The 12095-nt window shown below is 39.5% G+C and overlaps 1 protein-coding gene across 1 annotated transcript in view; it reads right to left on the reverse strand.

Moving 5' to 3' along the window:
- LOC142160027 (uncharacterized) overlaps positions 1 to 12095 on the reverse strand; it is a 334423-nt gene that overhangs the window by 258301 nt on the left and 64027 nt on the right. The window lies entirely within an intron of this gene.

The raw sequence follows: 12095 nt of genomic DNA on the forward strand, positions 1-12095 counted from the left end.
AACTACTTGCTTAGTAGGGGCACACTGTTTCAAGGACCAGCTGGAACCACCAGGAGTTTCTGAATACTTTCGTCCTAGACAGATATATGGAAATTGCTTTCACCAAGTCCTGGAAATGCAGTTTTCTTTGTTTTAGCTCTTTAGGCTGTGGACAAAAACCTCCTGATTAATGTGTATTGTAGATACTGTCTTGGGCAGAAATTCTAGATTGTTGTTAAACAACCACCTTATCTGCACTGATATTCAGAAAGGACTCCTTATATCACAGTGCTTATAATTCTCCAACCCTGCGAGCAAAAGTAATTTCCACCAGGAACTTCACCTTCAGTGTCATCTATCTCTAAGAAACATCTTGCAGCATTTCAAAAGGGTCAGACGCAGAGTGTTGAGCACTAAATTGAAGTCCCATGTAGCCACAAAGGATCTGATGGAGGGACCAATCCACTTCACTACTTGAAGTGGATAATTAAATCTTCTGAGGCTAACCAGGTATCTAAGAATACATTCAGAGCAGATACTTGTACCTTCAGTGTAGATAAAGCCAGACCTTTGCTGTAACCATCCTGAAATAACTCAAGGATCCTTGGCATAGTTGCTGCAGCTGGATTGAATTTAGAGTCATACCATGTGACTAATTTATTACAAATCCGGTAATAAATATTTGAAGAATTCTTCTTGATTGCCTGTAACTGTGGGTCGACTTGTTCTGAAACCCCTTTTTTTCTGAACTGCTTTAAAGCTAGCCTCTCTGGATTTGGATGACAAACTGGGCTTTAATGTAGCAGATCTGACCGAAGGAGCAGAGGCCAAGGCTTTTCCTGGAATATTTTCTAGGGTAGAGGGAACCATAGATGGCAAGACTAAATTGGCATTACTTCTGCCTTTTCTGTTTGGATCTCTTTTTAGCAAGCGAGTGATGAGTGGAAACAGAGAGAAGACATTCCCCCAGGTGAAATGTTCATGTAACTGTCAGAGCATCTATTCTCTCTATCTCTGGAACCCTGTGCTGAGAGAAGAATGTGGGAAGTTTGAAATTACTGCTTGTCGCCATGACGTCCACTTGAGGAATCCCAACACTTTTCAGTAACCGGAACACCGACTGGTGAAGAGACCATTCTCCTGGATGAATGTGCTCTTGGCTGAGATAATCGGCTATTACATTCTCTTTGCCTGCTACATACAACGCTCACTTCAGGTTTTTCTCTGCCCAGGACATGATTTTTGCTACTTCACCTATAAGGTCCGCTTTTTGGTACCTCTATGATTTATGATGGCTACCACTGTCCTTGTCTGAGAATATGCTGAGACGGTTGCCTTTTATATGAAGTTTTAAGTGCTGAATTGCTTTCCTCACTGCTTTGATTTCAGAGACATTTATGTGATGACTTTTCACATTTTGTGACCATGTGACTTGTGCCATTTGCCCCCAAGCCTGTGATACTAGCATCTGTCATATCATCCATTCTGGATACAAAAGGGACACTCCTTTTGTCTTTAAACTTGGGCTTCGCCACCACCTGAGAAAACCTCCTGGTGGCTCTTCACAGGGTGATGGCGCGGTTCACAAACATCTGCTTGTGCCATCCCACAGGATGATCCCTACGGTGAAGGAAAACATCCCCATTAATTAAAGCCCCTTTCTTATTTAGACCTGGTGATGAATCTGTAGCTGATGTGCCGGGGACTGTATTTTGATTCCTCACTCTCGTGAAGGAGACGCTTTGATCTGTATGTTGTCTATCTGTACCACCAGAAACTGTAGTTGTTGTGATTGACTCCTTGTTTCCTCAGTTCCGCCTTCAGGTTGACTAGCACCTTGGTAAAAGTTCTTGAAGATGTTGCCATCCCAAAGGGCAGGCAGATGAACTGAAAATGTTGGGCCAGAACATGAGGAATTTCTTGTGATGAACTACAACAGGGATATGAAAATAGTCATCCTGAAGTGCTATGAATGTGAGAAAATGTAAGAAAATCCCCTTTGCCAATGACTGTGAGGATAGAATTCACAGATTCCATATGAAAATGTCAGATATAGACAAACCTCAATTCTAGATCTGTACAAACACACCCTGATGACTTTCTGAAATGGAAGAGTCTGGAATAGAGACTTGTGGTTTCTTGACTTGCAGGAACAAAATAAATTGCATGAGCCTCTTTTAAGGATTGCCGACTGTTTTGCGAGACTACCACTTCTATACTGGTTGAGGGACTTCTGGATTGAACAAAGAAGTTCCTTTTGGGATACTGATGAGACTCTATCTTGTACCAATTTCTTGCAATATTCAACACCCACTGATCTGGTATGGAGTGGGCCCATATTTCTGCCTATTGTGAGATTCTGCCCATGACAGGTTTTAATGGGGACTGATCCTGACAATAATCATTGTGGTGTCTTCTGATTTGACTTCCCTTCTTTGGGACTAAAAGCCCAAAAGGACTGTTTGGTTGTAGTAGGCATATTATGTTTGTCATTTTGCCTCTCTGTCTTAGAACGCCTCATGCCTTGGAAGTGCTGATGAGCCAAGGAAGAATAACAAGCCTTAATTATTGTACAAATTAAAAGGGGCGGATGTTAAACCTTAATTAGATCTGATTCTGTAAAAAAACAGACTGAAGCTGTTTCACAGCCATCAGGGACATTATCCAGTAATAAGTATATACTGTCTTAGAAGTAAATGAGTATGCTCCTGCGATAATTACCTTCTAACTAAACATTTATTTTATGGCAAACTTAATATAGATAGGAGGTAAATATAGAAAGGAGGTCATTCAAAAGAATCCAGACTTCACCATCAGCTGCCAGAGGAAAGCCCATTCCACAGAATTCTGGAACCCTTTGCTGCATCAAGGGAAACCACTATCCACTGGCCACAATTAGAAAATGACTATTGCCATAAAGTACATACTGTTTTTGAAGATTGTATTCAGGAGCACTTATATGTGGGCGGTGGATAATCATATATTTGCAATTGTGACTCCTGCATTATATGTACAAATAGAATATAAAGCGGCAATGTTGGGACCAACCGCCTGTATAATGTAATCCTGGAGTTGGGTCCCAACATTGCTGCTTTAAAACCACTGTTCTCACTGGGTCCATTAGAAGTGACGTCATAACTCACTGTAGAGATTTTTAAAAGTCGCAGTTTCAATGGTGATTAAAGCAGCCAGAAATACTGCCTGTATCTTATATAGTAAGTCAAGTCGCTATTTTTACCTGGTCGCTTTTATACTAATCAGTATTTTTCTGTCGTTATAAACTCTGTCGGCATTGTCACTGCCCAAAATTCACACCACACCCGCTCTATTACTGGGTCACAGCAGTGTGCTGGGGGATATTTCTCCTGGCATAAAGCTTGTCTGACCTTTATGTGTAACTTTATACAGCTGCATGGGCATAATATTATGTCATTATAAATTTGAGAAATACGATGTATGATTCATTTTCTATAACATCCGTTCCCTGTTATTTGGACCACACAGGGGAGTATGGTTCCCAATGGCCAAGTTGCTGCAAAGCAATTCAAATGGTAAGGAGCCAGGGAGTCAATGTAGTGTTCCCATAAATCTCCTGGGACACCATAAGAGCCCGGGGCTTTGCCTGGAGGGCGAGGTTTACCAACCATCTCCATACAGTACATATATAATACAGTACAGTTACAGGAAATAGAATATACCACAGCACTAACCACACACAGAGGCGGTTTCCAGTTCCACAGTTCATACCCATTATCAGAGGGAAAATGATACTTATACCAGGAGAGATAACACATCAGGAGAGATCACATGCAGATGGCCAACTTAATTTAAGATGTTATGTTTTGGAAGACTCACCATATTAATTAATTTGATTAAGGTCGATCCTTTATAATCACTCCTTTATTTCCATAGAGGACATCTCTCTTGTTACATAGGAAGTTCACTAGCATATCAATAAAGTTACACTTCAAACAGTACAATGTGTATACTTTGGTACACTCAAGCTGCACAGCATGGCTAAGGCTGGGTGCACACTTCAGGTTCTAAACCCGATTATTGTGCCAATCACACGATAAACGACCATTAGATACGAAATTGCATCTGTGTGTACGCACCCATGATCATGTTTTATCCTTTCAAAGCACATCGTACTGTTTGATTTTATAAACTGACTAAAAATCACTATGAGTGATGGAACGATATTGGGCAAATGGAGAAGTGTGCGCGCACTCACAACCAGCAGTGTAGGCAGACCTCCATAGAGTTTACAGAGTCACGATCTTTTAAGCCGATGGTTATTACAGATCTGAAGGTAATCGGCATACTGATAGGGACGTTAAGTTGTTGGTAAAATCGTTAACGATATAGCATCGGGCAAAATTGTCTCTAGTTTGCGCCAAGCCATAATTGCTTACCTCCTGTAAACAAAGCCTTGATTGTCTCTGATACCTGTGTTTGGTATAAGGTGCTGTCACCCACATGCACTTAAGGAACTAAGTTCAGTAATTGATAGATCACTATTTCTTATATTTATGGTCTCCTAATAAAGTCACTGTCAAAAATTTGGCTGAAAGCAGATGTGGTACCTATATTTAACAATGATGCAAAATCACAACCAATAAATTGTAGAGCGGTGAGTCTGACTTCTGTCAGGGTTAAATTATTTGGAAGGAATTCTTAAGGATGCTTAAATATATTGTAGTCAACAATTTGATTAAATAGCATCAGCATGGTTTTATGAAGGATCAGCCATGCCTAATAGAATATGATTAGTTTTTATCAGGGGATGGAACTGGATCTTGGTTGAGCAATTGATATGTAACATTGTATAAGTCATACGCTGGACCACATCTTGAATATGCAGTACTGTTATTGAGCTCTCCCCTATAAGATGAACATAGGAGACCTTGAGGATTAATAAAGGAAAGGCAGGGGTTAAATTATAAAGCGAGGCTAGAGATACTAGGTTTCTTTACTTTTGGAAAAAGGTGACATTCATCATTTGCTTAATTAACTTTTCATATCAATGATCATACAAAGGTCAAGAAGTCATCATTTAAGAGTGGAAGAGAAATACACTTATGAGTTTAGGAAGGGTTCTTTACTGTAAGGGTGGTAAAGTTGCAGAAATTCGTATCGCATGAATAACAGAATTGAAACATGGATTTCATATCTTTCTTACAAGAAATAGTATTTGTAGCTCTAATAATAGAGCATATTATGGGGTTGATGAAATATCCAGTGAATTTATGCAATGTCCATTTTTAGGGTCAGAAAGGAATTCTTTCCTCTGAGGCTAAATTAGCAACTGTCGTGGGTTTTTGTTTTGCCTTTCTCGGATGCAATAATTAGAATTTATGACAGGATGGACCACCTATGCCACTCTGTCTGTTGTGTTGCTGGGGATTGGCTGGGCTTACCTCGGCAACGTCCCCTTCTTTCTCCCAAATGCGCCCTCTAACTGTAGTAGGAGGGGCTTACGATGCTGCCACCACTGGATTCCTTAGTGGCATCCAGAGCTGTGTCCTTCTGGGTAACTGTACCCCCTCTCTGGGCACCTTGGCTGGTACCCCTGACCTCTTCCTGTAGATTAGGGTTGCTGTGGTTGGTTCCCCTCTGGACTATCGCACTGGCCAGAGCTGCTGGGTAGCGGGCAGAGCGGTGGTACTAACCTCAGAAGAGCCAGGTAACGGATTAGATTTGGGTCTAATCTGCAAGTCACAGGAATTACAGCAGTTAAGTAGTCGTCGAAGTAGGTTCTTGAAGCAGTGATGTTTTATTAGCTCAAGTGTCCTAATAAGGACAGTTAAACTAGTTTGTGCTTCTAGTGATCTTCCAAGAGTTACAGATGGAATAATTCATTACATGGTCAAACAGTCCACTTTTTATGCAGATCTACACAGACACCCTGGCAGTAGGTAATCCAGCCTCCTGCCCCTCTAACCAATCCATGCGCTTCATGCAGGTTGCATATAAATCAGCCTGGAGGGGTTTAACACCTTTTTACATTGCTGCTAGCGGTACCACAACGTCTGAGGCTTTCTGTTGAATATTCACCATCAGGATATAACATTTCTACAATCCTTCTTTGAACGCAATTTAACTTGCAAAATTCATATTTATCTGTGATCACTTGCATACTGAGTCTTACAAACATAGGAAGTTTACCGGCAAGTTAAATGACCCCCTCCTGTTCTTTCAGGCTAGACAGACATGTTGGTCACTTCACATGGAAATAATTAATATGAGATTACCTGTCTCCAGACAGTTGCAAGACCCAAACATGACATCTGTCTCCGAAGTCAATACATTTCCATACCAAACACATACCAATATAGAAAGATAAGTACATTTGCAATGATATACATTGGCGCACCGTGCTAATAATTTAAATATATTTATACAATAAGTTATTTATAAGTGATCCAGCCACAGTTAACTTAATAAATCTGCATCTTTCCTTACAAACTATGTGTAATATGTAAAAGAGAAAAGGACATTTGGAGTGAATGAAGAAGTTGATGTGTTTCTGTTTCTATGCTTGTCTGTCGTTTTTATACAACAGTGTTGCATCTTGATATTGGACTGTATCTTTTGAGGTTTTTACATCCCTCCATACTCATAAAGCTGGGCCATTTCCTTAATCTTCAAATCAGAATGGATCAATTTGGTCTTTGTGTGTTCTTATGTTCTTAGTTAATTCTCTGTTTGTAGAACAAGGCGTGAAGTCACATGAAGGAGAAATCTGTCCTTGGGTTATGTAGTTCGTTATGGATCATGTGAACAATTCGCTGAGTATGGACAAGGATAGGAATCACATGACTGAGAGGATATTACATTTTACCTTGGAAATCATCTACCTGTTGTCTGGAGAGGTGAGGGATTCTGGGAATATCAACACTCTTATCTCATTCACATCAGAACAATTGCATAGCATTAATATGGGATCTCTTTACAGTAATGCATATTTATGTCTCTTGATACTCAGGATTACACAGTAATGAAGAAGACATCTGGCAAACGTGTGACACCCAGCAGCCGTCCCCATGTGTCAGGAGGATGGAGCAGGACCCAGAGCCCCATCATGGAACCTCCACCTCACTCACTGATACATGAGAGAAACAATGACCAGAGGATTCTAGAACTCACCAACAAGATCATTCAGCTGCTGACTGGAGAGGTGACTGCTGGGAATGGGACATTATACAGTAACACCAGGGGATGTGTCTGGGTGATGACTGTATCATTGTGTGTGTCAGGTTCCTGTAAGGTGTGAGGACGTTGCTGTCTACTTCTCCATGGAGGAGTGGGAGTTTTTAGAGGGACACAAGGATCTGTACAAGGACTTCATCATGGAGGATCACCGGCCCCTCACATCACTGGGTAAAAGAAAGTTTAATTTTATCAGGTATGTTTATATAACACATATCTGTTATGTTACACATTATTTTAGGAACTTGCCTTTATGTTGTCCCGTGATCCTTAAAGTTTTGAAGCCAGAGTGCCAACTTCCTCCTATAATAATTTTGTGTTGTGCCATCAGCCCTAATCTGAAATCCTGAAACCATTCAAATCTTCATAGTTCCTCTTATCCAGTAATTTGTGAATGATATCTCCATGTATCCTCATTTTCTCACCCTTTCCCATAAGCAACACTGTCTTGTAATACAAGGGAATGGTTTGAGGACGATTCCCTGACAGGTATCTACCCAATAATCTCTGGTATGCTGCATGTTTGCTATCAGTGATATGTTCTTCTGGATAACACAGTCCGTCACAGGTGAAACTGAGTGCTCACACACCCATGTCATTCTATAAACAACTAAAACAAATATATCCAAAAAAAAGGATATTACTGGGCACTGACTTTGGTGACAAACACACCAAATTAAACTCACAAACTGTATAAATATTAAAAAATAGTAATAAGCACACAATATATAGAGAGGAACTCTGCTGCTTCTTTCTAGAATTGTATATCAATTCCTAATATAATGTACTAAACAAAGGGAAAAATAAAAACGCAACGAACCGTCTCGCTAGTATAGACACCACCTTATGTCAATTAATTTAAAACACATTTTATTAAAAACAAATTAACAAAAACAAGTATATAAAAGCATTGCAACCAACAATATTTATTCAAAGAGTTACAAGCTAACTTAGTAGACCAAAAACAAGAACAAGTCTTTCAATTATATTTCAGTCCACCTATAGTGCACCTAAATAACTAGAATCTGATTGGTTGCTATAGGTAACATCTCCACTTTTTCAAACCCGCAGTTTAGTAAATATACCCCCTAGAAATAATAGGCTTTTCTTACAGATCAAAATCACATTTGGGGGAGGTTAGATGTCAAACCGCTTGTTAGAACCCCAATGGAGTGTCAATCAATCAATTGTAGTCTTACCCTCCTCTCTCCTAGATCCGAGTGTCTTACAAAGCCACTTCACATATTTGAGTCAGCCCAGTGATGAAAAAACTTCCTATAAACAATCCAGTAAAATCAAAATATTTTTGGGTCTTTGTTAAATTATTTTATGGATCCAACCATACGCGTTTCTCTGCTATCATTTGTTGTTTCATCAGATGGCATTGTGGAATCCAGGACTTCCTTTTACGCAAACTTAAACCAATCAGAAAATTAGGAGTCATTAACCTTCCAGAGCAATGTGTCCAACCAAGCACCTGAAAATTATTACTTCAAAAACACACATTAAAATGTAAAACATTATATTATATATTCTATACTTTAAAATACACTCTCTTATGAAATAAAATTGTTGACCGTCATTACTCATATAGATTAACAATAAATAAAGCACATAAAACTTCACTGAATTAAAAAATCAACATCAGGATTTGAACTCTTACTAAGGGTGTTACACGTCATTCACTTATTGTCAAAACCAGAGTTTTTACTGTTCTATGGTGATGTGTTTCAAACCCTAAAACATATCCTCACTCATTGTTATTATTATTATAAATATAAATTTACATATGCATATAAGAAACATGAAATTTTTACAGATAATCTTCCCCAAGAACTTTAAAATAAACACACAATAAAAGTGCTTTAGTTATTTATAATTATACTTTTGATACAACCTTACGATCTTCAGTACTTGAGACAATTCACCTACTAACAGAGGACTCTTTAAGAGCAATAAATATTCTGCTTCCAAGATCTTGCACGTCACCTCTGCCTGCTGTTGTCCTGAGACCTACAAATAAGAGCTAAACTCCAGTCCCATGTTGAACCCAGTGCCCTGAGTCAATGCTTTGCCTGCTTCCCAGCAGTCCTAGTACAAAGTAACGGTCAGGAGGAATCGTCCAATCACCAACAAAGAGGTGCTGCAGCAGCTATACACAACACTCAAAAGTAAGCTGTTCCAGAGTGACGGTATACATAGTTGACCCACTAACCAAATCCAGCCGTACAAGGAAAAGATCAAATCTCTCCCTGGTAGATTTTGCCACTCGGTACCCCAAAGCCCTGGCATACGTAGATACTGAGCATATAGCACAAACCCTAATGGATTGAGATCCCACAGGAAATGGTCACTGAGCAAGGGTCCCAGGCTAAAGGTCACTGAGCAAGGGTCCCAGTCTAATGGAATTGTAGGCAGCTCCTCATTGTATGCTGCAGGAATCAACTGGGATCTCCCCATTTCCTATACGGGCGGTGGGTCAGGAGACTCCTACAGTTAGTCTGACCGAGCTACGAAGGGTCCCTTAAGACTAAGTACATGGAGAAGTTGTGGGAGCAGTGTTCTTGATGCTGCTGTTCAGTTATTGGTTTTTAATAGACCAGTTGTGTGACAGGAGCTGCAGGAGTACCCCGCTCTTTCATGCCATTCCCACATTCCTTTAATACAGACCCTTCCAAGTCGCTCCATCATTAGATATCATTCCTACAACAATTCTTCTTTACTAGTCTTCCCCATTGCTATATCATTACACATTCCCTTATTAACTCTATTATAGACTTACTCTCCTTTTATCATTTCATATCATTCTCCTAACAATTCTCTTTACTCTAGATTTTTTCCTCCTTGCCCCATTATTGTATATCTTTCCCAAATCAATTCTCCTTTACTACAGACTCTTCCCCATTGCTCCATTATGACATTAATCTAACAGCGACTCTCTTTTACTGCAGACTTTACTATTTCCTCCATCATTATGTATCACCATTAAATTACTTTAAATTATTATTATTATTATTATTATTATTATTATTATTATTAAAATCTAACTACAAAGTGTTTCTTTTTAGGAGATTTATCTGAAACCAGTAGTTTTCCTGGAGGACTTCACACCTATCTTCCTTCACAAGACTGTATAAATGAAGATCACAGTATTGTTATGAATATTCAGACTGCAAAATACTCATCAACAGATAAACACAATAAGATAATCTGTCTGGAGAATCTTAACGAGGCGTCAGCTTCATGTAAAGAAGGCGACTTCAGCAACATTTACACCCCCACAAATCATACACAATATACATGTGCTAATATTAATGAGGAATACTTCTCGGGTCAAGAAGGAAATCTCACAGACACAGATATTCTTACACCCAGCGGTCATGTACAAAATCTGTGTATTTGTATTAAGGAGGAATCGGCCTCAGGCGAAGAAAGAACCACTACATCAAAAGATCATACACCAAGCGGATCTAATCAGATTAAGGACGATTCCAGTGAAGACGGAAACCTCACAACAAATAATTACCAAAAAAATCATATTCAGAAGAAATCGATTTTGTGTTCTAATCGTGGAACTGGAGAAATGTCCGTTAACTGCTCCGTATGTGTGAAACATTTTATGGATAACTCTGATTTGGTTAAACATTTGCAAGTGCTTGCAGGAGAGAAGCCATATTCTTGCTGTGGCTGAGGAAAATGTTTTACGAAGAAGCCGGCTCTCCTTACACATCAGAGGACTCACACGGGAGAGAAGCCGTTCTCATGCTCTGTGTGCGGGAAATGTTTCACGAGAAAGTCTCTGCTCATCACACATCAGAGAAATCACACAGGAGAGAAGCCATTTTCATGTTCCGTCTGTGGGAAATATTTTAAACAGAAGGCACATCTCACTACGCATCAGAGGAATCACACAGGGGAGAAGCCTTTTACTTGTTCCATTTGTGGGAAACATTTTAAGCAAAAAGCACATCTAAATACACATCGTGTAGTCCATACAGAAGAGAAACCCTATAGATGTCCTGTTTGTGGGAAGTGTTTTAGCTTTAGGTCAGCAGCCTTAATACATTAGGTGATTCACACGAAAGTGAAGCCATTTTCATGTTCTCTTTGCGAGAAATGTTTTAACCAAAAGTCAATGCTTAAAAGACATCAAATGACTCATACAAAAGACTATCCACACTCATGTCCTGAGTGTGGGAAATGTTTTAGACTAAAAAAATTGCTTTATAAACACGTTAAGAGTCATGAATGAAAATGTATTTTTCCCAATTATAATATTTTTCAAAATGACTGGGTCCAATGATCTACCTCTTTACACTGGACATATCAGAATATACAGTCACTTTAAAAAGGCTCTGGAACATTTGAAAGTGTTTGTATGTTTGTCACTTGATAAAGTATGTCCTGTATATGTGTAAGTTGGGATTTAGGACCGTTATGTCATATAGAGGTGTGGTGGACAGAACAATCTTCCCTAACCAGTTTTCATAACCATTACTCTGTGATGTTTATATTTAGGTGCTTGGATAGGCTATAAGTTGGCCTACCCCCTCCCACTACTAACTTGCCTTAACATGGGTCACGCTCGAGTTGGCAGAGCTGATATTCTTGTTACGGTACATATCGGTGTTCTTTACAAGCCTGTCAAGCGTGTCCCCTTGGTTCCTCTTTGCCTTAGTACAGTGGTTCCCAAACTTTCTCAGTTCGAGGCACCCTTAGGGTCACCATAATTTTTCCAAAGCACCCCTAAGCCAAAATAATTACCGGGTAGTCCCGTTTTTTAAGTAGTTGGGTCAAAATGACGTAAGATGTATTTAGACTCCTTCACCGTCACATTGTGCCCCTTCATCATATCACTGCGCCCTTCACCATATCACTCTGTATCCCCCTCTTCACCATCTCAC

This window comes from Mixophyes fleayi, chromosome 6 (assembly GCF_038048845.1).
Source record: "Mixophyes fleayi isolate aMixFle1 chromosome 6, aMixFle1.hap1, whole genome shotgun sequence".
NCBI lineage: Eukaryota > Metazoa > Chordata > Amphibia > Anura > Limnodynastidae > Mixophyes > Mixophyes fleayi.